General features: G+C 39.5%; 1 pseudogene; it reads left to right on the top strand.

The window, feature by feature from the left end:
- The first annotated feature begins 1,153 nt into the window (after positions 1–1,153).
- Positions 1,154–2,148, top strand: LOC131857018 (L-lactate dehydrogenase B-like; annotated as a pseudogene).
- Positions 2,149–25,751: the final 23,603 nt, after the last annotated feature.

The following is a 25,751-nucleotide window of genomic DNA, read 5'->3' on the forward strand; positions in this document are numbered from 1 at the left end:
TGAAGGCAGTATTCTTGAAGAAGTTTCAGACTATAAATATCTTGGGATTGACTTCAACAAAAATCTAAATTGGGATGATTGCAAGAAGAAGCGAATCCTAGGTGGTTGGAAAGCTTGGTATGCTCTTCAGAACAGATGTAGAGAAGCGAAGCTTTAGGATTGGAATCTAGTATGGACCTAGTATGCTCTTCTTGTTATTTTCTATGGTTGTGAATTATGGGCCAACAACACTTCAGGTTCACAGTGGAAGCAGATCGAGCAAATCCAAAAGCGCTTGATAACAAGCAAGTTCAAGATTAAAAATACAGTTCCTTTTGATATCATGTTGAGTGAGACTGGGGCTGCTCCTATTGAAGCTATTTCTATGGTTCATCTCATTAGTTATCTCAAAATAATTGAGCAAATGGAGGAAGGTAGATGGCCTATAGCGGTTTTCAATGACACCTTGTGCAAAAGAAAGAAGACTTCGATGCAACAAAACATCAAATGGTTGAGTAAATGGAATATCTAACTAAATTCGTGCCCACAAATAGTAAAGAGATAAAGGCTTTTGTTATGGACAAGTTTCACAAGTGGGCTTGGAGTAATGAGTTAGCCAGAAAGAAAAAATATTATATCATGAAGTTCAATCCTACTTTTGATCATCATAAAAAAGCTTATATAAGGGCTAATATTTTGTGGAAAGGTAAGTGTATTATTGCTCAATTAAGAACTAACTCTCATCAGCTCCGTAGTGAAACTGGTCATTGGAAAAGACCAAAAGAAACTTGGGAGGAAAGAGTGTGCATTTTTTGCACATCTAGGAAAGTTGAAACAGAAAAACACTTCATTTTAGAGTGCGACGCCTTCAAAGATGTTAGGGACAAGTATAATAAATTATTGACTGAATAATCTTGGTATAATTTTTTCAGCGAGGATTTTGTTGAGAGGTTGGGGCCTCTTGTCAGCATTTTACAGAAAGTAGGCAGATTTGTAGAAATGGGTTAGATCTGATGAGCTGTCCCATAGACTTTGTTAAGTCTCGTAGACATTAAAATAATTATCTTTCTTTCTTTCACAGGCAAAACCCAAATGCGCAGTCCTAAACCCAAAGAATCACCCCAGATGTGGTTTCCAAAACCCAAATGCACCACAACCCTATCAAGCCTTGTCCATGGAGAGAGCAGATGAATTAATGAGACCGATCCAGGGAACAATGCCCCTTTCCCCTGCGAGCAGAATGGGCAAGATAACAGTAGTGGGCGCGGGCAACATGGGCATGGTGATCGCGCAAACGATTCTAAAAAGACCTCACAGACAATTTTGCCCTCCTCGACATTCATCCCAACAAGTTGCACAAGGAAATGTTGGACCTGCAACACGCCGCCGCCTTTCTACTGCACACCAAAATTACAGCCGACACAGACTATGCCGTCACAACGGGTTTAGATCTCTGTGTCATAACTGACGGCACCAAACAACTTCAGGGGGAGTCCCGCTTCGATCTCTTGCATCACAATTTAGCCCTCTTTAAATCGATTGTCCCATAGCTGGTAAAAAATAGCCTGGAAGCGCTTCTCATGGCGGTGTCGAACCCAATGAACGTTCTGAGCTACATTACATGGAAGCTTTTTGGGCTTCCGCCCAACAGAGTGGTGGGCAGTGACACAAATCTGGATTCTTCCCGCCTGTGTTTCAGCATTGCAGAGAAGCTCAATGTTAAAGCTCAGGATGTTTAGACGCTCATTGTGGGCGAGCATGGGGACAACTCTGTGGTGCTCTGGTCCATCGTTGCCATTGGAGGGGTTCCCCTACTTTCGTTTCTTGAGACGCAACATAGGCCTTATTCCGTTGGATGTTCTTCACCAGGGGGTTATTAATGGGGCTTATGAGGTGATTAAATTGAAGGGGTACACTTCCTGGGCTGTGGGTTTGCTGCTAGCTTGGTTAGAAGTGTGCTGCGAAACCAGATGAGGATTCATCCTATTTTTGTGTTGGCTAAGGGTCTTTCATGGTATCGAGGAGGAGGTTTTTCTTAGCTTGCCTGCTTTTCTTGGCAGAGGAGGGGTTTTGGGTATTGTTGAAATTCCCCTGACGCCCCATGAGATTGAGCGGCTCCTGCACTCTGCCAATACAATTCTGCAAGTGCAGAGGGAGCTTGTCATCTGATATTTTCTGGCAGCTTTTTTGGGTCATCCTTCTGTTACTTGTTAGTGATGTTTTTCAAGTTTTGTAGCAAACATTATGATTTAAGGAGTTGGGATTTGAATGAGGAAGATAATTCCACTTTCATTGTGAAGATCGATTAGGTTTTTTTTCTCTATTTTTTTGGTTTGACGGATAAAAATCCGTTGGAATTTGAAGAGCAGGCCTATAGGAAATGAGCTATTTTGACCGTAAAGCGTTCCTTTGTCCAATAGGCTTCCTTTGACTTCTTGGATGTTAAAGTATTCTATTTTATTCTTGGATTCTCAGTATATTATCATCCGAACTTTTCTGGTGCCGTTATAGGACCAATAATGGTCATCTTTTTGGCACCCTCACTCCAATTAGTAGATATAGTAGGAGCCAAAAAAAATGGTAATGGAAGGTCCATTAGTAAATATCACATCTACCAATAGTGGTGCAATTTTTAGATTTTTTGACCATAATTAGCTCATTAGGGATATTCGTGTACAACTAGTGGGGCATTTGTCCACTACTATTGGGGCATTTGTCAACTACTACTAGCTATTTTGAGTTATCTACTATTTGTGCAAAGGTGATCATGTATTGGACCACACTTTGAAATGTGTACTTTTGATCTTTGTACACAATGAATTCCACAATGTTCATCGTTACTACCCACAAGCCAAAACAATAACTTTAAGCAGTTAAGTCTCATATGGAGAGAACCCAAAAAAATCGTCGAAATCAAATGAATTGTTTAGGAGCTTAAGATGAGCGAAGTTAGCTATGGCGACTATTGGCTCTTTTCCTCTATTGAGTAAAATTTTACACATCTTATCAGGCGTAAAGATATGTTGTTTTACTTTCAAGAAAAAATTAATATGAAGTCTAGGGGAAGAGAACCAATAGTTGAGCATGTATGAATAATTGTGAGGGTTGTTGATACTTTTTGTTCCAATAATAGTATAAATAAAAACTATTGTTTGAAACATAAAATATCATTTTTTTTTTGAATAAAGGCATAAAAACTTTATTGAACAACAGAAACAAGAAATACAAAGAGAACCAGAGCCCTAAAGCCCTAGAAAAGAATCACAAGCCCAACCGAGGATAAACTAGCTTCATAAGTATCCATATCCTCAACAAAGATCTGTTGCAAGTCCTGACAGTAATCCGGGGAGAGATGCTCCCACCCTTCAAATTTCCAATCCTTACGATGTTCCGAGGCCCACTTAGCCAAACAATCAATTGCTCTATTCCATTCACGAGGAATGTGGATGAAAGACACTTGCTCCATCATAGTACTAATTTGAAGAATTTGGTGAACAATCCCTGCCAGCTACTAATGAATCCCAGTCACCTTCTGCTCAATCAACAGGTTAACAATAATTTGTGAATCTGATTCACAGATAACCTTCCGCCATGCCAACTCCAAAGCATGCTCCAGGGAATAGAAAATTTCTAATCCCTCCATAAAGTTATTAGACTGCTACCCTTTATGCACTAAAAAAAAGAAGACCACCTCCCCCATAGCACTCCTACCAACACCACCAACCCCAACAGGGCCCATATTACCCCTAGAGGAGCCATCGATGTTAATCTCGACAAATTCATCCTGAGGGGGCATCCACATTCCCACCCTTTGAACCTTCTTCATAGCGAGTCTACCTCTCCTGACACACGTTGAAGTGGGAGACAACTCCTGCAAACACAACCTACTCACAATATCTGCCTCATCTCTATCCAAAGGAAAATTCACCTCACATTTAGCTTCCACCGTCTCTTGAATCATAACAATGATTCTATTTCACACTTGCTAAACTAGCAGTCTAACCTCCTGGAAGATCCTCCTATTCCTCTCAAGCTAGATCTTCCACAGTATGAAAATGGGCCCAGTATGCCAGACAATCTCGAGAAAGGAGGACAAAATAGGAGGTCTGCCTAAACTGCCCCAAAACTCCATCAAAGAAACCGCATGAACACAAGGATGCTTCAACACCCCCACCAGTAATGCCAAATAAGTAGCGAGAAAGGTCATCTGAAGAAAAGGTGTGAGGAATCTTCCTCTCCATTACTACACAAAGCACAAATGAAGGGCCCCAAGAATCCCTGCTTGCGAATGTTGTCCCAAGTTAGACATCTATTCAAAGACAAAGTCCAAGCAAAACAGTTACACTTCGGCCAAGAAAAATTATTCCACACATGTTTCCACTAGTGCACCTCACTCCCTTCCAATCTACGAGACAACAACCTGGTATCCACTAGCCACAGTAAAGACGCCCTTAGGATTCAGAGACCAATCAAGTCCATCCCTACCCTTGTGGGAACTACAGTGTCTACTTGCCAAAATGCCATGCAACTTAGCACATTCTTCATCCATCCCAACAACCGACCACTTATTAAGAGCCTTCCATTGCTCCAACTCTAGCCACCCACACCTATAAACAACCTTGAAGTTGCTCACCCTAGACCACCCTGCCTCCAGAAACCTCTAACAAAGAATCCTAAGGTTAGGAAACTGATCAAGGATGGGGGGGTATCCATCCCAAGAGTCGTACCAGAAAAGGACCTCTTTCCCCCTCCTACATATCCAAAAGAAGCCTTCCTTAATAAGAGAAGCCCCCTTCTTGAGAGTGCTCCAAATCGTTGAACTTTTTTCCTCAAGTGGGTATCTTGGGATTTCCTCCTTCGGGATCCTCTGCATATATTTGTAGGCCAAAATCCTAGCCCAGCCGCGATCCTGTTCAACACACCACCTCCAGTACAATTTAGCCACCAAAGCCTCCACAAATAAAATAGAATGCCTTAAACCAAGCCGACCCGACTGTTTCGGGCTACACCCCAAGTCCCAATTGACGAGACACCATTTGTGTGAGGACAAATTGCCTGCCCATAAGAATTTCCTTGCGAGAGAGTCCAATCCCTTCAAGAACCACTTGGGGGCCACTTGATGCATACATCGATAAATCGGGAGAGCCTGAACCACAAACTGGATCAGTTGAACCCTCCCAGCAAAGGATAACCATCTGTGCATCCAATGTTCAACCTTCATGCGAAATTTATCCAAGATACGCTACCACGAATCCTTGGGAGGGTTACCAGGAGAAATAGGAATACCCAGATAAGTCAAGGGCAGAGAGCCAACTTGGAATCTCAAGATATGAGCAATCCTCCTTTGAATAGATCCAGGTGTGTTGAAGAAGAGGATAGAAGATTTATCCTCATTGATCAACTGGCCCGACATCGCAAGATAAACATCCAAAACTTTACGCAGATTAGTAGCTTCTTTGATCCGAGCTAATCCCAACAAGGCCGTGTCATCAACAAAATGCAAATGAGACTGTGGCTGCAAGTCATTACCCTAACTCCAACCCTGAATAATACCCAGATCCACATTATGCTTAATCAGCCTCCCCAGACCCTCAACCAAAAGAATGAATAAGGGGAGAGGGGGTCCCCCTGGCGAAGACCCCTAGAAGCACCAAACAACTCAGTATGATCTCCATTAATAAGAACAAAGAAAGAGGTAGACATAACACAACTCATAACCCATTGGGTCCATTCATCAGCAAAGTCAAAAGACCTAAGGATCTTTTGGAGGAAGGACCATCGAACTCTATCGCAAGCCTTAGCCACATCCAGCTTGATAAACATAGATTTTTCCTTTGGAGGTTACCATAGAATGAATGGTCTCCATAGCAATGACCACACCATACAATATTTGGCGACCTTCCACGAACCTGCTCTGCTCCTTAGAGATGACTTCCTCAAGACAAATCTTCAACCTATCTGCTATTAGCTTAGAGATGATCTTATAGATCACATTACAGAGAGAGATAGGGCAGAACTGACCTAACCGGTCAGCCCCATCACACTTGGGGATTAGTGCAATGAAAGTCGAATTCAAAGCCCAAAGCATCTCTAAGACTCTTGGACCACTTCCAATAAGTCCAGTTTGATAATATCCCAGAAATATTGAAAGAATTCAACCAAAAACCCATCCGGTCTAGGAGATTTTTCCTTCCTAATGTGAAAAACAATCCTCTCGAGTTCTTCTAGCAAAATAGAACCCATAAGCTACTCATTCATCTCCCTAGTAACTAGAGAAGAAATGCAATCAAGAACCTGATTCTCCTCTTTCGAATCCCCCTGAGGATCCTCGTTGAAGAGGGACCGGAAATACTGTAAAGATTCCCTGGAAATCTCCTGCAAGGATAAAAACTGCTCACCTCTATCATTGACCAGAACAGGAATGGAATTGCCATGTCTTCTTGCTTTCATTGAATTGAAGAAGAAAGCAGTATTCTTGTCCCCCACTTGAAGACAGTCAATACGAGCTCTCTATTTCCAGTATATTTCCTCCCTAAGCTCCCATTCTTATAAAGCCTTGACAACCCTATCTTCCTCCCTGAGCAAGGCTTCAGACAAACCATTCTCTCTAATTTTACTGGTGATGCCATTCAACACTATTTGAGCAACTTTCTTAGCATGAAAAATGTTCTTGAAACACTGGCGGTTGCATCATTTAAGCTGAAACTTAACAAATTGCAGCTGCTTGGCAAAAGTGTACATAGCAGTGCCAAAGGCTGGCCTCCCTTTCCTCCACCACTCCGCTACATGATTCTGTAGAGAAGGATCTCGTAACCACATAAGATGGAATTTGAATGAAGGAGAGCGAGTGACCTGAGCAGAAGAAGATACCAACTTAATGGGCTAGTGGTCAGACCCTTTCAAGTCAAGAATCTCAGAACATGTGGACCACCCCCCACCAACCCAAAAACTAGAAACCAGAAAGCGATCCAACCTCTCCGCAATCCAATACTCCCCAACCCTCCTGTTGTTCCAAGTGAACAAACCATTACAAGGATTAATATCAACAAGATGCAAAGATGATAAATTATCCCAAAAAAGGAAAGAAGAAGGTTCTAATCTCATAACACCACCCTTCTTCTTACTCAGCTCAAGGATGGCATTGAAATCGCTCGCCATAATCCAAGGATGAAAAGGGAACAACCTTCGCATAAAAGAAATATGAGACCATAATTTCTGCTTACTCTGAAGATCAGTGGGGGCATAAATATTAGTAAACAAGATATAATCCCTAGTCTCAAGACTAGAGGCAACCCCGAATAATGAAGATCTGAAGGCAACCCACCAAATAGGATGAATCCTCAAGGGGTTCCAAAAATAGGTCACCCCTCCAGAGGAGCCAGCTACCCCAATACACTAACACTGGCTTCTCCCCCATAGCTTTGGTACCAAATCCAACATACTTTCCAGAGAAAGTTTTGTTTCCTGCAAGAAAAGGACATCAGGAGAATGACTCCTTATCAACTCCCGAACAACTTTTTGTCTAGAGCCACTGTTCAAGCCCCTCACATTCCATGGCAACACAATCATTTCAGGGGATTGGAAAAATGAGAATCCAAAGTCTTTACTGACCCTGACTCAACCAAATTCTCCCCCATCAATTTGATCTTATCCAAATCCTTCTTTCTGCCAACCTTTGAAATCTTCTCCATTGGTCCTTTCTTAATGTCCTTTTGATGAAGACCCAAATGTAAGGTGGTCTTGTTACTTTTGACCCCAGCAGGTTCCAATTTTTGAGCTATAGGAGAACCATCCCCCCCAGCCAACTTCACTTCAGCACCAGACATGAGCCTCAACTGAGCCACTACTGGCTGATCCATCTCCATTTGCTGTCTCCCAACTACTTGCAGAGCCTGGGTAGAGTCACAATTCACACTATCAGGGACCAACCCTGAAGCACCCTGATCCAAAGGAGGTAACCCTGGATTCACCTCCTGTTGGGTAAGGTCATCCAAGGCTTCAAATCTGTTAAAGGTATCCTCCTCCTGTCTCTCCTGAAGGGACCTCTTTAGTCCCCGATTCTTGTTCTTTGTCTTAACTAGGACAAAACCATCAGCACCCACAACTTCAATAGACATGGCAACTTTTCCTTTGTCAGCCCCATCTATGTTACGGGTCGGTTGTTGAGGTTGGCGTACCACCGGTTTATACCTAGGACAATTGTACTGCAAATGACCATACTCATGACACAGACGACACCAAAATGGTAAAGTATCATAATCCAACTGCTGCACCCAAGAATAAGAACCCACACACACATCTATAGGATCTGGCAAGGGCTTACCAAGATCAATTTCAACACAGATACAGACAAAAGTTATTACCTTTCTCCCCAAGGTTTGCGTTGAGGATCCAAATGGCCTCCCAAGCGCTGAAGCGAGCATCCACAATGCAACCTCCTGATAACATTCTACCGGAAAACGTGGTAAACAAACCCACACTGGGACCCTATTTGGGAGCTCCTCCAAAGGATTAAACCCCGCATGCCAAGGTTTGATGAACAACCCCACCTGGTTGTAAAAATATGACCCTCCTTCAAAGACCCTATTGCTATCCTCCATGTAGTTAAATGTAACCATGAAGTAGTTATTTGCCACCAAAATAATCTCCATTTCCCCTTTGGGTGCCCAAGTCCTTGTTAGGTCTCGAAGACAACTGAGAGGGGGGGGGTGAATCAGTTGTCTAATAAATTCAAACCAAAACAACTTAACCAAACTTAATGCTTAATACCGGTAAACCAAAGTTAATGTTGGTAGACAGTTTATCAGTTAATTGCAGTACCAGTAAAGATTAATGCATGAAACAGAAAGCCAATAACATCCACAACACATAACACCAGTATTTATATGTGGAAACCTTGTAAGGGGAAAAACCACGACGGGAAACCTTACCCACAATAAGATGATACTACTGCAGATAATATGTTTATACAATAGGGGGTCTGCACATGCAGAAAGGACAAGCGCCTAGAGCTCACTGCTCAAACACAAATAAGAGTCACACTGACTACAATTGGATGGTTAAATCCAATAATGATGTACTACTCAAAATAGCATCTTCATATGTTGGATTTAGTACTGGTTCAGTTCTGATATGTCTTAAAAAAACTTCCTTCTACCTTCAAATGATGTCTGTGTGTATAGCTCTTCTTATTCTCACAGATACCTTACTTCATTCACATTCCTCGCCTTCAACTTCGATCAAATAAGATATTACATATATACCGAAGCCTAGGACCAAAATGTATAGGTCGGCTATACAAAAGATATTAATAAAACAATTTACAAGTAAAATAATAAACAATGCAATATCCGATTCAACATGTCGGCTTAATGCATTTACAACATTAATAAATCATCTCCATAGCGTGCCGTGCTGATTTGGAATAGATAATCCTACCGGTGCTTATCCTGGACCTATTTGCCAGTAACAACAAACATGCAAACACGAATATACCAATGAACAAATATTCAAGACAAAGTGTCCAAATGATGTCTTCGACATAGCCAAGTATTTTCCATGTCATTCCAAGTGTTGGTGAACAATATATCCTGTCGGTGGACCAGATATCGGTGACTGTGCATAAGTCACTTGCTTGCCGGTGAACATTGCCAATTCTCCAAGTGCCAGAGTTAATAAGTGTTGACATCAATGACAAAACCATATCAATATATCCAAAATACAAATAGTCCTCTGAGCCCAGTTCTCCAAAAACTGCAGATAAATCCTCATCCCCAAAAACTTGCAATATAATGAGTGTTTTGAGAAGTATTCAATATCTTCATCTATCATCTCCGAAGGAATAACCAACCTTAGCCTCTCACTGCACCTCTCTAGACAACCATTAATCTTCAAAATTCGAGAGCCACCAGCACTACCAATTCCCAAATTTGAGGCAAAAAGGTTATTATCGAAGGTCTTGACATTTTGGGATGGGGATTTTAAACCACCGCAACACAGAAATCCATGTCGAGAGATGCCTTCGAGGTCCCTCCACCAATACTAGACATAACACCTCGAGATAAGCCCACACCCCGAAAAGAAATGAGCAAGGGCTCCACGAACCCCTACAAGGTACCAAACACCCCCCCTTCCAAGCTCCACCATAGGGCAGATCGGACCCCCATCGCCCTTCCCCGCAGGAAGACTACAAAATCATAGGAAGCCTTGAGCCACTACGTCACGCAACACCAACACACCACCCGCAACCACTGAACCACTACCAACACCTACAACCCCGAGATCAACCCCTCCCTGCACTAGCACGCACCTCCCTCCCACTGACGTACCAACATGCGCCTCCCTCCCACCAATGCACCTATACACAGACGCAACTCATGCGCTAGGGCATCGATGCCCTAGCCCGAGCACAACAGCTCCCCGTGCACGACTCGATCCCGTTCCTCCGAAATAATTATATTTTTTTAAAAATATCAATTTTGTATGTTTATATATTAATAATTACAATACATTGTATCGATAGTTGTGACTTTAAAGTTGTTATTGCTATGAAATGTACCATTAGTTGTAAAAAGCAACCAATCATGTGATGCTACATCAACTACACAAGTATAGGGGTCTTTTTTGCACGACTATTGGTCTCACTTTTTTTTGGGCTATTTTGGACACCTTGACAAAAAGCATGCTAATGTGGAGCCATAATTGATGATGTGGCTCTAAAACCTTAGTTATAAGCAAGGGACCTGCCAAGTAAGCTGCTATAAAAAAATGGGAGTGATTTAAAATTTCCATGTAGGATTTTGAGAAGCACAAAGTTAGGGTGCACAACTACTGGGTCCTTTAGGTGCACAACTATTGGCTCCTATCCCTTAGGGTAAAGGACCTAGTAGTTGAGCGCGCTCCAATTCTTGTGATAGAAGTTGTTGATTTAATACTCCCATACTTGTTGATTTAATGTCCAAGTTTTGTACATCATTGCACCAATAGTTGTGACTTTAAAGTTGTTATTGCTATGATGAGTACCAATAATTGAATTAAATATACCATTTATTGTAAAAAGCAACCAATCATGTGATGCCACATCAACTGCACAAGTATTGGGCCCCCTTTTGCATTCCTATTGGTCTCACTTTTTTGGGGGGTTGTTTTGGACACCTTGGAAAAAAGCATGCTGATGTGGCATCATATTTGATGATGTGGCCCTGAAACCTTAGTTATAAGGAGGGGACTTGCCAAGTAAGCTGCTATAAAAAATTGGTAGTGATTTGAATTTTTCATGTAGGATTTTGAGAAGTATGAAGTTAGGGTGCACAATTACTGGGTCCTCTCCCCTATATTTTTATTAAGATTTATTATTTTATTTATCAAAGAGAAGATTTAATATAGAGTATGTTTGCTTAATATTCAATAATGTAATTTTTTTATCGATATTTTCCTTTGTTTTCTTTTTTTCAACTTCTTTTCTTAAAGATAAGTCAGCTCATTATAAATTATGATTGTTTATCAGATAGTTTTTTTTGACAATCCCATTAATTTATTTTGTTTACTTGTAGACATTAATATATAATACGATTGTGTGGATAAAAAATCTTTCATTAAAAAAAATTTATATTTCAAATTTAGTTATAAAATATGTATGAAACAAATACACCTTACAAATTAAATTGAGAATGCTAAATGCAATTAGAATATAAAGTATAAATTGAAATACACCAAAATGGATTAGCGCGTACCTTGAAAACTACCTAATGCAGATATTGATTGTTGTGAAGATGTGATAGAGACAAAATGAAATCTCTAAACATCTTGATGATGGATCACAATGTGATCCGAAACATTGATGCAAAAAAACTTACACAATCAAATCCAAAAGCAACTGAGATATTAGTATGGATTGCGGAAATCTGATAATTTTAAAATGAAATCTATAATTTAAAAAAACAATCAAATATCATGTAAGATTGATGATTAGAGAGCTTAAGGAGGCTTGGATGCAATTGGGTTGTAATCTAATCCATGTAGAGCAATTTATCCTCCATGAAATTTGTTCTTTTATACTTGTAGGCAAATCTTAAATGGATTCAAATAAGATAAATTATGGATGATCTATACATTTTCCCTAGATACCCTCTTCATGATTAATGTGAAATTTATATGCGTAGGAAATATCATTAAGGTTTTTAAAAAAAAAAGAAACCTACTAGGGGAAAGGACCCAATAGTTGAGCATTTACCAATTGTTGTGAGGGTTGTTGATACCTTTTGTTCCAAAAATTGAACAAATAAAACCTATTGTTTGAAACAAAAAATATCAATTTTTGTTAGGAAATGTACCAATAGTTGTTAGGAAATGTACCAATAGTTGTTAAGAAATGTACTAATATTGTAAAAAAGTAAACAATCAGGTGATGCCATATCAGCTGCACAACTATTGGGGTCTCTTTTGCACGCCTATTGGTCTCACTTTTTTTGGGGCTGTTTTGTACACCTTGGCAAAAAGCATGCTGATGTGGCATCATATTTGATGATGTGGCCCTGAAACCTTAGTTATAAGCAGGGGACTTGCCAAGTAAACTGCTGTATAAAAATCAGAGTGATTTGAAATTTCCAAGTAGGATTTTGAGAAGAGCAAAGGTAGGGTGCACACCTATTGGGTCCTTTCCCCTATAAGCATAACAACCTTTATAGCTCATACAAACATTTGTGGACCTATGAAGAAGAAGCACATTTAGGTGGGTCCAATATCTTTTAATTTCCTAAATTATTAGGACTACTAAACATTGTAAGGACATAAATAACATACCTTGAATTTCCCCCCTTTATTTTAGGTTCATTTTGACCCATTCCAATAGAATCACCAACATGCAAAAATGATGATTTTCTTGTGAAAGTTAGCAAATAACTTGATTATGCAGATCAAAAACCTTCTTGTCATATCAATCCGAGAGAAATTGCAGCATTAATTCTAAACCAAAAACACAAGCAAACTCATAGATACAATCACATACCATGATTCTATGCAGCATATAATAACTAAGGTTAATTACATGTCCATTCCTTTTTATGATATTTAAAATTCACTCGTGCTTATAGGATCTTATATGTAGCAATCATGGCTACTTTTCATTCTCCTACTTGAGAGAAACATTGTGTTACATGTTATATTCACATTCTTATATGATTATTGAGATTTCAATATCTTCATCTACTCTTTTCTAACTCAATTGCATTATTTTCTTGATAATAAATAGGGAGGGCATAAAATGTTACTACCACCACTCTCTTTGATATGGTCACAGAGAGTAATATATGCTTATCTAATAACTAGTTGCAAAGTGTAGTACCAAATTGGTTGCTTATCCAATATCTAGATGCCAAGTATAGTACCACATTAGTTTCATAAATAGTATCTAGTTGTCAAGTGCATTATCTAGTTGATTATGTAGTGGCATGTTAGTTGTGTATGTAGCATCTAGCTACTAAGCGGTGGCACCATTTAATTTTGTTTTGGATAGTTAGTATTTGTGTTTATTCTTATTTTTAATGCTTTATATATGATACTTATTTGCACCATTTTCTTACGTGTTTACAAGTTTTCCAAGTAGGATACTCTTCACAAGAGAACATATATTGAAATGACATATACTTCTATATTCATAGCCTTCTCAAGTGTCCATTTATTTTACTTTCACGTTGGTTGTGTATTTTTACTTTCATATTCTTCACATGCAATTCAAATAGGGAGAAAAATAATGCTGAAAATTATATATATTGTGCACTTTCCCCTTCAATCTAAACTCACTTTGACCCTTTGACCCTAATGCAATAATTATCATGTTAAAATAATGATTTTCTATGAAAGTGGTAAAATATATTGATCTTGAATTTCAATTTTATTCCAATGTATATTCATTCCTAGGGACTAGACCTAATCCTTAGTTTAGCCATGTCATGCCATAGATCATATTCGTAGTCACATAAATGTCTCGTTATTTCAAAAATAGAATTCAAAGTTGGTCCTGATTATTTTGTTTTTAATATTGTTATGATTTGATTTGAAGTAAAATATAGTTGAATTTAATGCTACTTTGTTGTATTTAAAGACTACACTTTCATTTAGAACATCTAGTGAACACATGAATTGAACACCATTTAGCACACATGATGAGCCTACTTATGAATCATCCGGTAATATCAAGGCTACATTAAGACCCTAGGGTATGTTCCACGACTACCATCTATGCTCAATCTTGTTCAAAATTTATTATCTCAGAATCCTTTCAAGGGTTTGACACAAAGTTGCAATCATGTTTATTATATGTAAACTCTAGAGCACACAAACTAAGTTTTTGCGTAAAGATCAAACCATGTACTTTGAGGCAAGATGAAATGATATTCTAAAAACTAACAAAGATTAGATCCCTAATAATGAAGACTACATTAACAACCTAGGTTATGTTGCATGACTACTTTCTATCCTCAATCGTCAAAACTTATTGTCTTGGCATCCTTTCAAGGGTTTGACTCAAAGATGCAATTATCTTTGTTATATGTAAACTCTAGAGCACACAAGCTAAATTTTTATGCAAATACCAAACCAAGTACTTTGAGGCAAGATTAAAATAAAATTCTGAAGATTAATAAAGGTTAGATTCAGATATAGATAACGCATTTCCAAAATTGGTTCAAATTTGTACCCATGGGATCAATTTGGCATTCATGAAAATGGCCTTGATAAAATAATTTTTTAATAGATTCTTATGCATTTGCTTGACAAACCCTTATTTTATACAATAGTGATGAATTGCTTAAGAGCACATACATGTTTGACATTCATCCTAGAGGTAAGTACTTACATTTAATATTTTAATTTTGAGCTTTTGCAATATAACAAATTTATCATTTCTTTCTCTTATTCCTAAGATATTTGATGTTAATAAAGGTTAACTAATTTATCGTAAGAGAATTATAGAGATAATCACATTAATTAATTAATTAATTATTTTATTTCAGATCAACATTTATATAATTCCATTGACTAAAATAGTCACTACCTTTACGTACCTATAATAAAATATTTGTCAAGTTTTACAATATTTATTAATCTTTTTTTATAAATGAACAATACATTTTTTTTATTAATTTTGAAGCAATAAAATTATGGTCTTAAACATTCTTAAAGAAGAAAAACATTTTTACATATAGTTAGTTAGTTTTGCAAATGCGATTTAGATTATTTTTTTGATAAATTACATTTTAACATTTTCAAATTGTATTATTTGATGTTCTTTTAAATTTATTTAATGATTTTTTAATAAAAATGGAGACCTTATGTGTAGTTTATTATGTTTTCAATCCATTATATTCTTTAACTCCTTAATGTTTAAGCTTTTAATATTTTTAATAAACATTTTTTCTTTCATGTAAGTAAAAATCTTAATACATTTTTTTAAAAATTTAATAAAACAAAAAATATTATTGAATAATGTTAATAAAGGAAATAAATTAAGATTTTTAGTTATAATTAGTATGTATCTCTTTTTCAACAACTTAGATAAAACATCGAAAAAATAAATTCAAAATAATAGATTCTAGTAATTAGAAATTCACCAAATCTAATAAACAAAACAAAATCTATTAATAAAAAAAAAATCTAATGATAAAAATAATCTTTTTATAAGAATAGAGTAGATTTCAAACAATTTACAAGGATTACTTTCACTAACCCAATGCCCCCTTCTATATTAAGCCGGAGTGTTTCTAAATTATGTATTTCATGTAGAGACCCTAGAAAGAATAAAATAGTTGCACCAAATAAATGAAACGGTGCTAATACGTGACAAAATTTTCAAGGAATATTTTTATATATGAAAATATTATATAATTTTTTAATAGATAACTTTAATTCACCTAACAACGATTTAATATTTTCAACAATGTGAGAAAGATTTTAGCAATCTGTAATGCTTTAGAAGGTTCTAATTATGTTTTAAAAATTCTTTTGATGAATACTACCTAATACATATGTAATAATTTTACAAAATTAAATCATTGGAAAATGTACTCTTGGCAATTTCTTTTTAATTTAATTTGAAAATATGGTATCAATAACATTGTTCCATCTAAGATACAATGTTTTTTATTAAGAAAGCAACAAAAACAAGGGTGTTGACCCTTAATACAACAACCCGTAGGCAGTGAGAGAACAACAAAACATGGGAGCAAGCCCCGAAAAAACAAGGTTGAACAGGCAAAAAAATAAACTTGTCTAACCATGAACAACCTAGACCCAACTCAAGGAGAGGTATGGACACCTGAGCCTTGACAAGGAGGGGTTTGGGGGAGGGGGGAGGACTTCACCTTCTTCTTGTGACAAACCACAGTCTAGGTGATACTGTCATTGAGACCATCAAGAGAGAGATCAAGCACTATGGACCTTATAGGGTTACAATCAGTAGTGCCAAAAGAGTGTTGCTGCAGAACAATAACCAACTATTGTAGAATATCAACAAGCTGTTGTAGAGGAACAACATTAGGAACAAAACTAGTAGGAGTAGAGTGGAGCTGCAAATCAGAGGCAACAAGAGTTGAATCCACAACAACGAGAGAAGCCACTACAGTGGTATCGACAACAACAGTAAGAGACACATCATCCAGAGAGGAGAGCTCATCCTCTTAAGAGGAGCCAACAGAATCAAAATCAACAACATATATAGTCAAGTGATCAGTTGCAACATCCTTCCACCAAGTAGCAACACCTTTGTGATGCAAAATAGAGCAGTCCGAAGCTAGATGACCCATAGAGAAGCATTTCTGACAACGAATGGGAAGGCCCTCAAAATCCAACAGTTGTGTCCAAGTCCAATCCCCAACCATGAGAACCACATTCCGCAGGAGAGGCGAATAGATGTGAATATCAACTAAGATGCAGGTAAAGGTAGAGTGGCCCATTAAAGACGTGGCATCATCAACCTTCAAGAAATGACCAATAGAGTTACCAATGGCCTTGTAGCAAGAATGCTCCCAAAAATGAAGAGAGAGTATTGAAAGGTGAATCCAAACTGAACACACATTAAGCGGTTCAGCGAGAGGGTTAAACTAAGTTGTTCAAGGCTTAACAGATAGAGACTGAATGTTGATACAACGTTGCTTCTAAAACAAAAAATAATTTTAAAAACATCATTATATCTACAAATTTATTAATGATAGATATTCCCTCATGATCATTCATATAAACAATAAAATTTCCCTTAAATTATTTATACTGTTCATGTGGTGTGTGGTAATAAGCATGATAATCGAAGCACTTAACATCTATCTTGCTTCCACAAGTGTGTCCCCCTACCTATCTCTGGGTTTGCCCCTTCTATGATGTAGGAATCTGGTGGGTGATGTGGTTCCCCCTATTGTCTCTTCCTCTGCAACTGTGGTGCACGAGACTCCTCTCCCTAAAACTACTATTGCTCATGAGAGGGTTTTGCCTTCTACTATGGTTGTGGGTGTTGGGGTGCCCCTCCAAAACCTTTTTCTTTTATTGGTGGGTGGAGCTTTTCTCGTATTTTCATCTCTCCTTTTGTTCGTCCTCCCAAGGGAAAATATTGCCCTCTTGCCTATGTCAAGACCTCCCTGTTGGATTTTGCCAAGATCAAGGGCACAATGAAAAGCATAAAAGAGACAATAGAATGACAAGAACAAACTGTATTCTCATCAATATAAAAATGATCAACTGGATTAACCAATGCAATGAATAGAGGCCTGCTTATATAGGCAAGGCCATATGGATGTATGAGCACACAAATATGACATGTGGCTCAATGAGAAACAAGGGTAGGTAGGAAATAGGTGTGGGTAGGTAGGAGAAATAATATAATATTCCACATGAGGTGGATCACCCACCGAAGGTGGAATTATCATTCCACAATAAGTGGATATGATAGTGTAATAACAAGATCAACACCACAAAAGGTGGAATTTCTCCTACACACACTATCCCAATGTGACACAAACACCAAAGTGTCTCATATCCAAACTACTATGAAATGCATTATCCTAAGTTAACTTAAGTAAGTGTAATAATATCCATAATGAATATTTATTTACACCAACACCCCCCCTTAAGTGCAACTTAGGGGAATGAAGACTCAAGTCAACAAATGCAAGATGGGTCCCGGCTACTAGGCCATGATAGGTACCCATGTACAAAATGCAAATGCAATCTCTCACAAACGGAGAAAGGGAGAAAACCCAGTGGGAAAAAACTCCCCCCCAAAAGAGAGATGAATGTACAAAAGAATCTCAAAGAAGAAGGACAAAACCTCAAAGAGGAAAAAGTCCCCCCCATAAGAGACGAAGGAGAAGTCAGCTGACCCCTCCTAATGACACATCCCGCACCCCCAAGAGAGCTCGCAACTGCTGGAACTTACTCTCAGTGAAAGGTTTGGTGAATATGTCAGCAACCTGCTCTGCTGTAGGACAATACTGCAAATCAATGACCTGCTCCTGGATGAGCTCTCGGATATAGTGCATATGAATCTCGATGTGTTTGGTCCACTGGTGCTGGATCGGGTTCTTCGAGATGGCAATAGCACTCTGATTGTCGCAATGTAGGACTGTCGGCCGTGGAGTGGTGAAACCAAACTCTGTGAGAATCTGCTGGAGCCAAATGGTCTCAGTTGCTGCGTTAACAGCGCCTCGATACTCAGCCTCAGTCGAAGAGAGAGCAATAGCATGTTGCTTCTTGCTCTACCAGTAAATGGGGCCAGAACCAAGGTGAAAACTGTAACCAGAAGTAGACTTACGATCAACGAGATCGCCAGCCCAATCGGAGTCTGTGTAACCAACCAAGCGAAGTCCCGTGCCTGCGGCATAGTGAATCCCATAGTGAGGTGTACCCTGGATGTAATGTAGAATGCATTTGGCGGCTTTCCAATGAAGCTCATGTGGTTCCTGCATGAAGCGGGAAACCATGCCAACTGCAAATGAAATATCAGGGCGTGTATGAGTCAAGTAGATGAGACTACCCACAAGCTGACGATACAAAGTGGCATCAACTGGTGGAGAAGAACACTGAGCCTCAAGCTTGACTTCTGAAAGAAAGGGAGTCGGGGCAGGCTTACAATCAGCCATATGAAAGCGTGCAAGTAGATCAAGAGCATACTTGGGCTGCGATAGAGTAATCCCGGAAGGTGACTGTGAAATCTCTATCCCGAGAAAGTAGTGCAAAAGACCCAAGTCAGTCATAGAAAATCTGTCATGCAAAGCAGATTTGACCCTGCTAATGATGGATGAAGTACTCCCTGTAATGATCAAGTCATCAACATAGAGCACAAGTATCAAGTGAGAGTCATCCTGTCGCAAAATGTAGACATTCGGATCGGAATGACACCTGATGAAACTTGCAGAGAGAAGAAAGGAATCCATCTTGGCATACCAAGCCCTGGGGGCCTACTTAAGGCCATAGAGAGATTTCCTTAGTCTGCAAACCAAGGAAGTATCCTGGATGAAACCCTGTGGCTGCTCCATATAAATCTCCTCATCAAGGTCACCATGAAGAAAGGCACTCTTCACATCCATCTGATGTACAACCCAACCATGAGCTGCAGCAATAGCAAGTGTCAAACGAATGGAGTTCATCTTGGCTACGGGTGCAAAGGTCTCAGTATAGTCAACACCTGCAACCTGTGAGAAACCTTTTGCAACAAGCCGAGCCTTATACTTATCCACACTACCATCCGCTGCAAACTTGGTCCGATAGATCCACTTACATCGAACCATCTTTCTCCCTTTAGGGAGATGGACTAGATCCCATGTGTTGTTCCTCATCAAGGAACTATACTCTTCCTCCATAGCTTGGTCCCACTTAGGAACCCCTGATGCTTCCCTAAATGTCTGTGGATCAGAAGCAGTAGCAATGAATGCATGTGGAAGATCCTAATGTTGTGATCGAGTTCTCCGTGTATCCGAAGGATCCCCAACAAGAGAACCTACGGACTCAAGTGTCTGTCGAGCCCAACGAGGTCTAGGTGGAGGTGGAGAACGAGGCTCCTCAATTGCAAGTGGACCCTGCGGAGGTGCAACCCTGCGAGTCGGAGTTGAGGGAGTCTCATCATCTGAATCACTAACATCACTATCCACAATGGAGGAAGGTGGAGGAGGTAGAGAGGCTAAGCTAGGAGAGCTTTCCTCAAAGTGAACACTCCTCTCAATGAATACCTCATGTGTCTCTGGATCCATCAATCTGTATGCCTTAACACCCTCAGGATATCCAACAAATATGCAAGGTCGACTTTGAGGTTCCAATGCCTTGCGTTTCTGTGGAGGTATGCGAGCCCATGCTAGACACCCAAAGACTCTGAAATGTCTCACAATCGGTTTCCTACCAGCCCAAGCTTCAAAAGGAGTAATACCTTGTAAAACTTTGTGAGGAACCCGATTCTGGATGTGTGTGGCACAACTGATAGCCTCAGCCCAAAAGGCGGGATCAAGAGAACGTGCATGAATCATACAGCTAGCCATTTCTTTGAGGGTTCTATTCTTGCGTTCTGCAACCCCGTTCTGCTGTGGAGTGTATGCAACAGAATGCTGAAGATCAATCCCCTCAAATGTACAAAAATCCTCAAGTCTCTTGTTCACATATTCCCTGCCATTATCTGTACGAAGAATCTTGACCACTTTCCTTGATTGCTTCTCCACACGAGTCTTGAAGTCCTGAAATCTGTCAAATACTTCACTCTTATGAATGAGAAAGTAGACCCAAGTGAAGCGGGAGTAGTCATCAATGAAGGTAAGAACATAGCGGGCCTTACTAAATGAAGGTGCTGGAAATGGACCTGCTACATCACTGTGAACAAGTTGAAGAACTTCCAAAGCTCTCCAAGTTTTCTCTTTATCAAATTTCTCTTCGGGATGCTTGCCCATGGAACAACCTGAACATACACCCTCTAAAAAGCTGATTCAAGGAAGACCTGTGACCATGTCTTTAGTGCTGAGCTGTTGAAGATAGCGGTAGTTGAGGTGACCAAACCGCTCATGCCATAGCTTACTTTCTGAATTTGAATGAGTAAACAAGGCCCTAGAAGGTGAAGTTGGCACAAAGTGGGAGAATGAATAAATCCTTGAGTTGTCATTGACTTGTCCCACTGCTACCAAGGCATCATCATCAAGTTCCTTTACCACAACTGAATCTGGGGTAAACTCAACCTTTTTCCCGTTCCCATAGTGAGTGATTTGGTAGATGGAGAGAAGGTTGGTAGACAAGTTAGGAACATAGAGAACATTCTCAAATGTTCCATCATCCATGTCAACTGAACCTTTCCCTTCAACCTCTACTTGTGTGTCATCACCTATGTAAATGTGAGGTACCTTAGATGGCTCCAATGAAGAAAACTGCTCCTTTATAGAACCCATGTGATATGAGGCACCCGAGTCAAGTATCCATTGCTGTGAAGAACCTATTGTAGCCACAAATGCTTGCCCCTTTCCCTTAGACTGTGAGGAAGAAGAAGGAGTTGAATCCTTCTTTGTGTAGGCAGATGGCAAGTTGATGTTGTTTTTCTTGAGAAGATTGGTTAACTCATCAACTTGCTTTGCATGGCATTGATGCTCATCATGACCATACTTTTTGCAATATGCACAAGTTGGTTTATCCTTCTTAGGTGGTGTCCCCTTCTTGGAAGAGGATTGAAAATTGCCTTGTGATGGAGAGGATGATTGTCCCTTTTCCTGGTGTGGTTGAGACTTAGATTGCTTCTTCTTCTTGTTGGAATCTTTGCCTTGTCTTCCTTGATTTCCTTGATTTGCTACCAAAGCCTTGGACTTTGAAGACTTGAGAAACCCCATGTTCAACAACTTAGTTTGTTCTAATATCAACATTTCTGTGAAAGCATCAAATGAAGGCATAACATAAGAACTCCCCACTGTCAAACGATGAGTTTGGAAGCTAGACACAAATGCTGCATATTCTGGTGCAAGCTTATCCAACAAATTGAATATCAATTGAGCATCCTTTTTGTCAATTCCACAATCCTTTAGCTTTTCTCTTAGCTCATTTGCTTTGGTTACATAATCTTGGATTGTATCAAAATTCTTGGGATCTAAGTTGGTGAGCTCATTATCAATCTGATAGCCTCTGATTTCATCAACTTGTCCATACAATTTCTGAAACATATCCCAAGCCTCCTTGATTGTTGTACACTTCTCAATGTGGAAAATGAGGTCATCTGATACATCCTTGCGTAAGGTTCCAAGAGCCATGCAATTCTTTGTGAGCCATTCTAATTGAACATTTGGATCAGCCTTAGGATCAGGTGGTGTTGTTATTGTTCCATCTATGTAGTGTGAGAGACCCTTTTCCATTAGTTTACTCCATACTTTAATTTTCCATGATGCATAATTATGTGGAGTTAATGGTGGAAACTTATTAGGACTCATTGCAACAAGAATGGAAAGAGCACAAAGAGAGGCACAATCACACAAGACACCCCCCCAAATTCACTCAATCAAAGAACCCCCCCCAATGTGATGATTTTGGCACTTTATAAGTAGTGCGTATACAATGGGCCACTTGCAAAAAATGGCAAAGTGGACTTCTGATTTACAATTTTACAACTGCCTCAATAAGGCCAAAAGAGACTCAAACTGATAATGCAAGAGATCTAACTAAGATCCAAACAATTTACAAGTACCTAATAGGCCAAATAAGACCAATATCTGAAAGTACAATTTTCACTCAAAATCTCTAAAATCTGATCATAGATTCTGAAAGTAGATGAAAAAATAAGCACTTTCAAAAAAAACGGCACCTGAAAAGGAGGTCGTATGAGCTCAAACGAGGCCTTTGAAGTTGCAGAATTGAGGATTGGATAGGTACAGCTGAGAGAATCCAAAAATTCCGAAAAACCTGTGCATCAAAATCAAAAAATAACCACACCACTATGAAGATCATGAAATTTTAGCCCATTTCAAAAAAAATTGCACCGAAAAAGGGGCAAAAATGAGCAAGATATGGCCTTCCAAAGTTGGACTGCAAAACTGAAAAGCCCAATGGAGAGGGGTTAATTTTTTTTCAAAAAATGCTGATGTGGCGCTGACATCAGCAAAACACTGTGTTAAATTTGACGGCCGTATGACCATCACGAAAACTTCACCTCCCTGTTGACTGGGCGTCCGTACTGTACGGAATACTGACTGTGTCTCTGATTGTGCAGGCAGTACGTATGACGTGGCACTGTACGGACTGTTTGCGTGTCGCGGTGACTGGATAGGCCGTACTGTCTGCGTGGCTCTGTACGGAGGCCTGTTTTCGGGCCACGTGGCTGGGTCCTGTTGCTCATGTGGCGGGGTCCTGTTGCTGACGCGGCGGGGTCCCGTGGCTGATGCTGTGCCTGCGTGTTGGTTGGGTCAAGAGGGCGTCGCCGGAAGTCTGGGCGGCGCTGGGAGTCTTAGGGATGCCGGAGCCGGCGTTTGGAGATCCCGACGCGGGCAGCGGCGGCGGTGGACTTTCACGGCGGCGGGAGGAGAAACCGAGGCGGCTGAGAGAAACTAAGGTGTGGGTGCGGCGTTCGGCGGCGGTCTGTGCTGCTCGGAGGTACGACGCCCTACAAAACCTGTGCACAGCAGGTACTTTGTACGGGGGGGTCTGCGGACCCCCAAACAATTTTCTTTTTTTGCTTTTTTTTTTTTTTTCGAATTTTTTTGATTTTTTCGAAATTTTTTGAAAAATATTTTTCAGAAAAGAAGAACAAATATATATATATTTTTTTGGTTGAAAAATAATAATAAATCCGAAAATCCGTACTATATAGCAAAATTGGGAAAAAAAAATTCTCACCAAAATAGGTCGACTTTATAGTCGAAATTTATGGAAATGGCCTCCCGGATTCAACGGTGATGTCCAAATCGCTGTATGATGCCTCCAAAAAATGAAGATCCCCAAATCCGAAAATAGAAGCCTTCCACGATGTCTCCAAAAATTGATCAACGAAGCCCCAATAGCTCTGATACCATGTTGGATTTTGCCAAGATCAAGGGCACAATGAAAAGCATAAAAGAGACAATAGAATGACAAGAACAAACTGTATTCTCATCAATATATAAATGATCAACTGGATTAACCAATACAATGAATAGAGGCCTGCTTATATAGGCAAGGCCATATGGATGTATGAGCACACAAATATGACATGTGGCTCAATGAGAAACAAGGGTAGGTAGGAAATAGGTGTGGGTAGGTAGGAGAAATAATATAATATTCCACATGAGGTGGATCACCCACCGAAGGTGGAATTATCATTCCATAATAAGTGGATATGATAGTGTAATAACAAGATCAACACCATAAAAGGTGGAATTTCTCCTACACACACTATCCCAATGTGACACAAACACCCAAGTGTCTCATATCCAAACTACTATGAAATGCATTATCCTAAGTCAACTTAAGTAAGTGTAATAATATCCATAATGAATATTTATTTACACCAACACTCCCCTATTGTGGTTTGTGGTCAAGATGTGGTGGAAAATTTTAATTTCTACCAACAATGTGGGTTGGTGTGTATATATGCTTGTCTTTCACCTTCTCTCTCAGATCTGCATAAATGGGTGGTGGATTCTTGGAATTCCTTAGTTGTTGGTAGCATTGAACTTTTCCCTTGTGCCAAAGGTTTCTTTATTGCTACTTTTGATGATTGTGGTTTGGTGTTGGGTAAGCTGTGAATTTGGGGTGTTCACTCCCTCCTGGCTAAACCTTGGACAACCTCCTTTAACCCTCTTACTGAACCACTCAATGTGTGCCTAGTGTGGGTTCGTCTCCATAATATTACCCTTCTTTTTTTGGAGAGCACTTGTTTTAAGGCCATTGGTAACTCTATCGACTGCTTTTTGAAAGTTGATGATACCACCTTCTCCATGGGTCTTTCTACTTTCACACACATCTTGATTGATATTGACATCTCCATTCTCCTTCCTAGAGATGTGGTTCTCATGATTGGGAATAGGCCATGGACTCAATTGTTGGATTATGAGAGCTTCCCCTTTCGATGTTGTTGCCGCTCCCTGTTGGTCACATGGCCATGAATTTTTTGCCAATTGACACTCATCTGGTAATTTTAGGTGACTTCCGATGGTTGATTGATTGTTCAGGGTTGTCATTGATGACAAATCTTTATGGTGATTCAATTCAGCAGTCGTGATTCATCTTATCTGGAAGATGAAGTTAACTGGTAAAACAGGGTATTTTGGTAATGCTTTGATCTAGAATGATTTTCGATGATTGCAGTATTTTTGGTGATTGTTTTTGTGATATCAGTGATTGGGAAGACCCTTAGGAAGCGTGTGATTATAATATTTTGGTCCGGTGCTATGTTTTGTTCAATATTGAAGCCGATTTGATCTACAAGTTATACTTCTTGAAGCCAACTTGAAGGAGATTGCTTTTGTGGTAAGACCAGATATATAAGATTGATTTGGCAGTTGATTTTCGATATGTTAGAGTTGTGGTGATATGTTTTGGTGCGATTGAGCACAATTTCATGCTCACATTCTGCTTTTAGATCAACCAATAGCTGACTGAGACAGAAATATAGTATTCAACAAAGCAGAGACAATCAAAGATTCAACACTTAACCAGAACTCATTTTGGTATAGTCAGATGCTAATTAAGAGTTCATTTCATTGAACTTTCTCATTGTAATCGTATTGTAAGTCGGTGAGACTTCCCTGAAGGTTGTAGCCTTCCGGGCAACTATATTTAAGTAGTGAGCTCTATGCAGTGAG

Source organism: Cryptomeria japonica, chromosome 7 (assembly GCF_030272615.1).
Source record: "Cryptomeria japonica chromosome 7, Sugi_1.0, whole genome shotgun sequence".
In the NCBI taxonomy this organism is placed as follows: domain Eukaryota; kingdom Viridiplantae; phylum Streptophyta; class Pinopsida; order Cupressales; family Cupressaceae; genus Cryptomeria; species Cryptomeria japonica.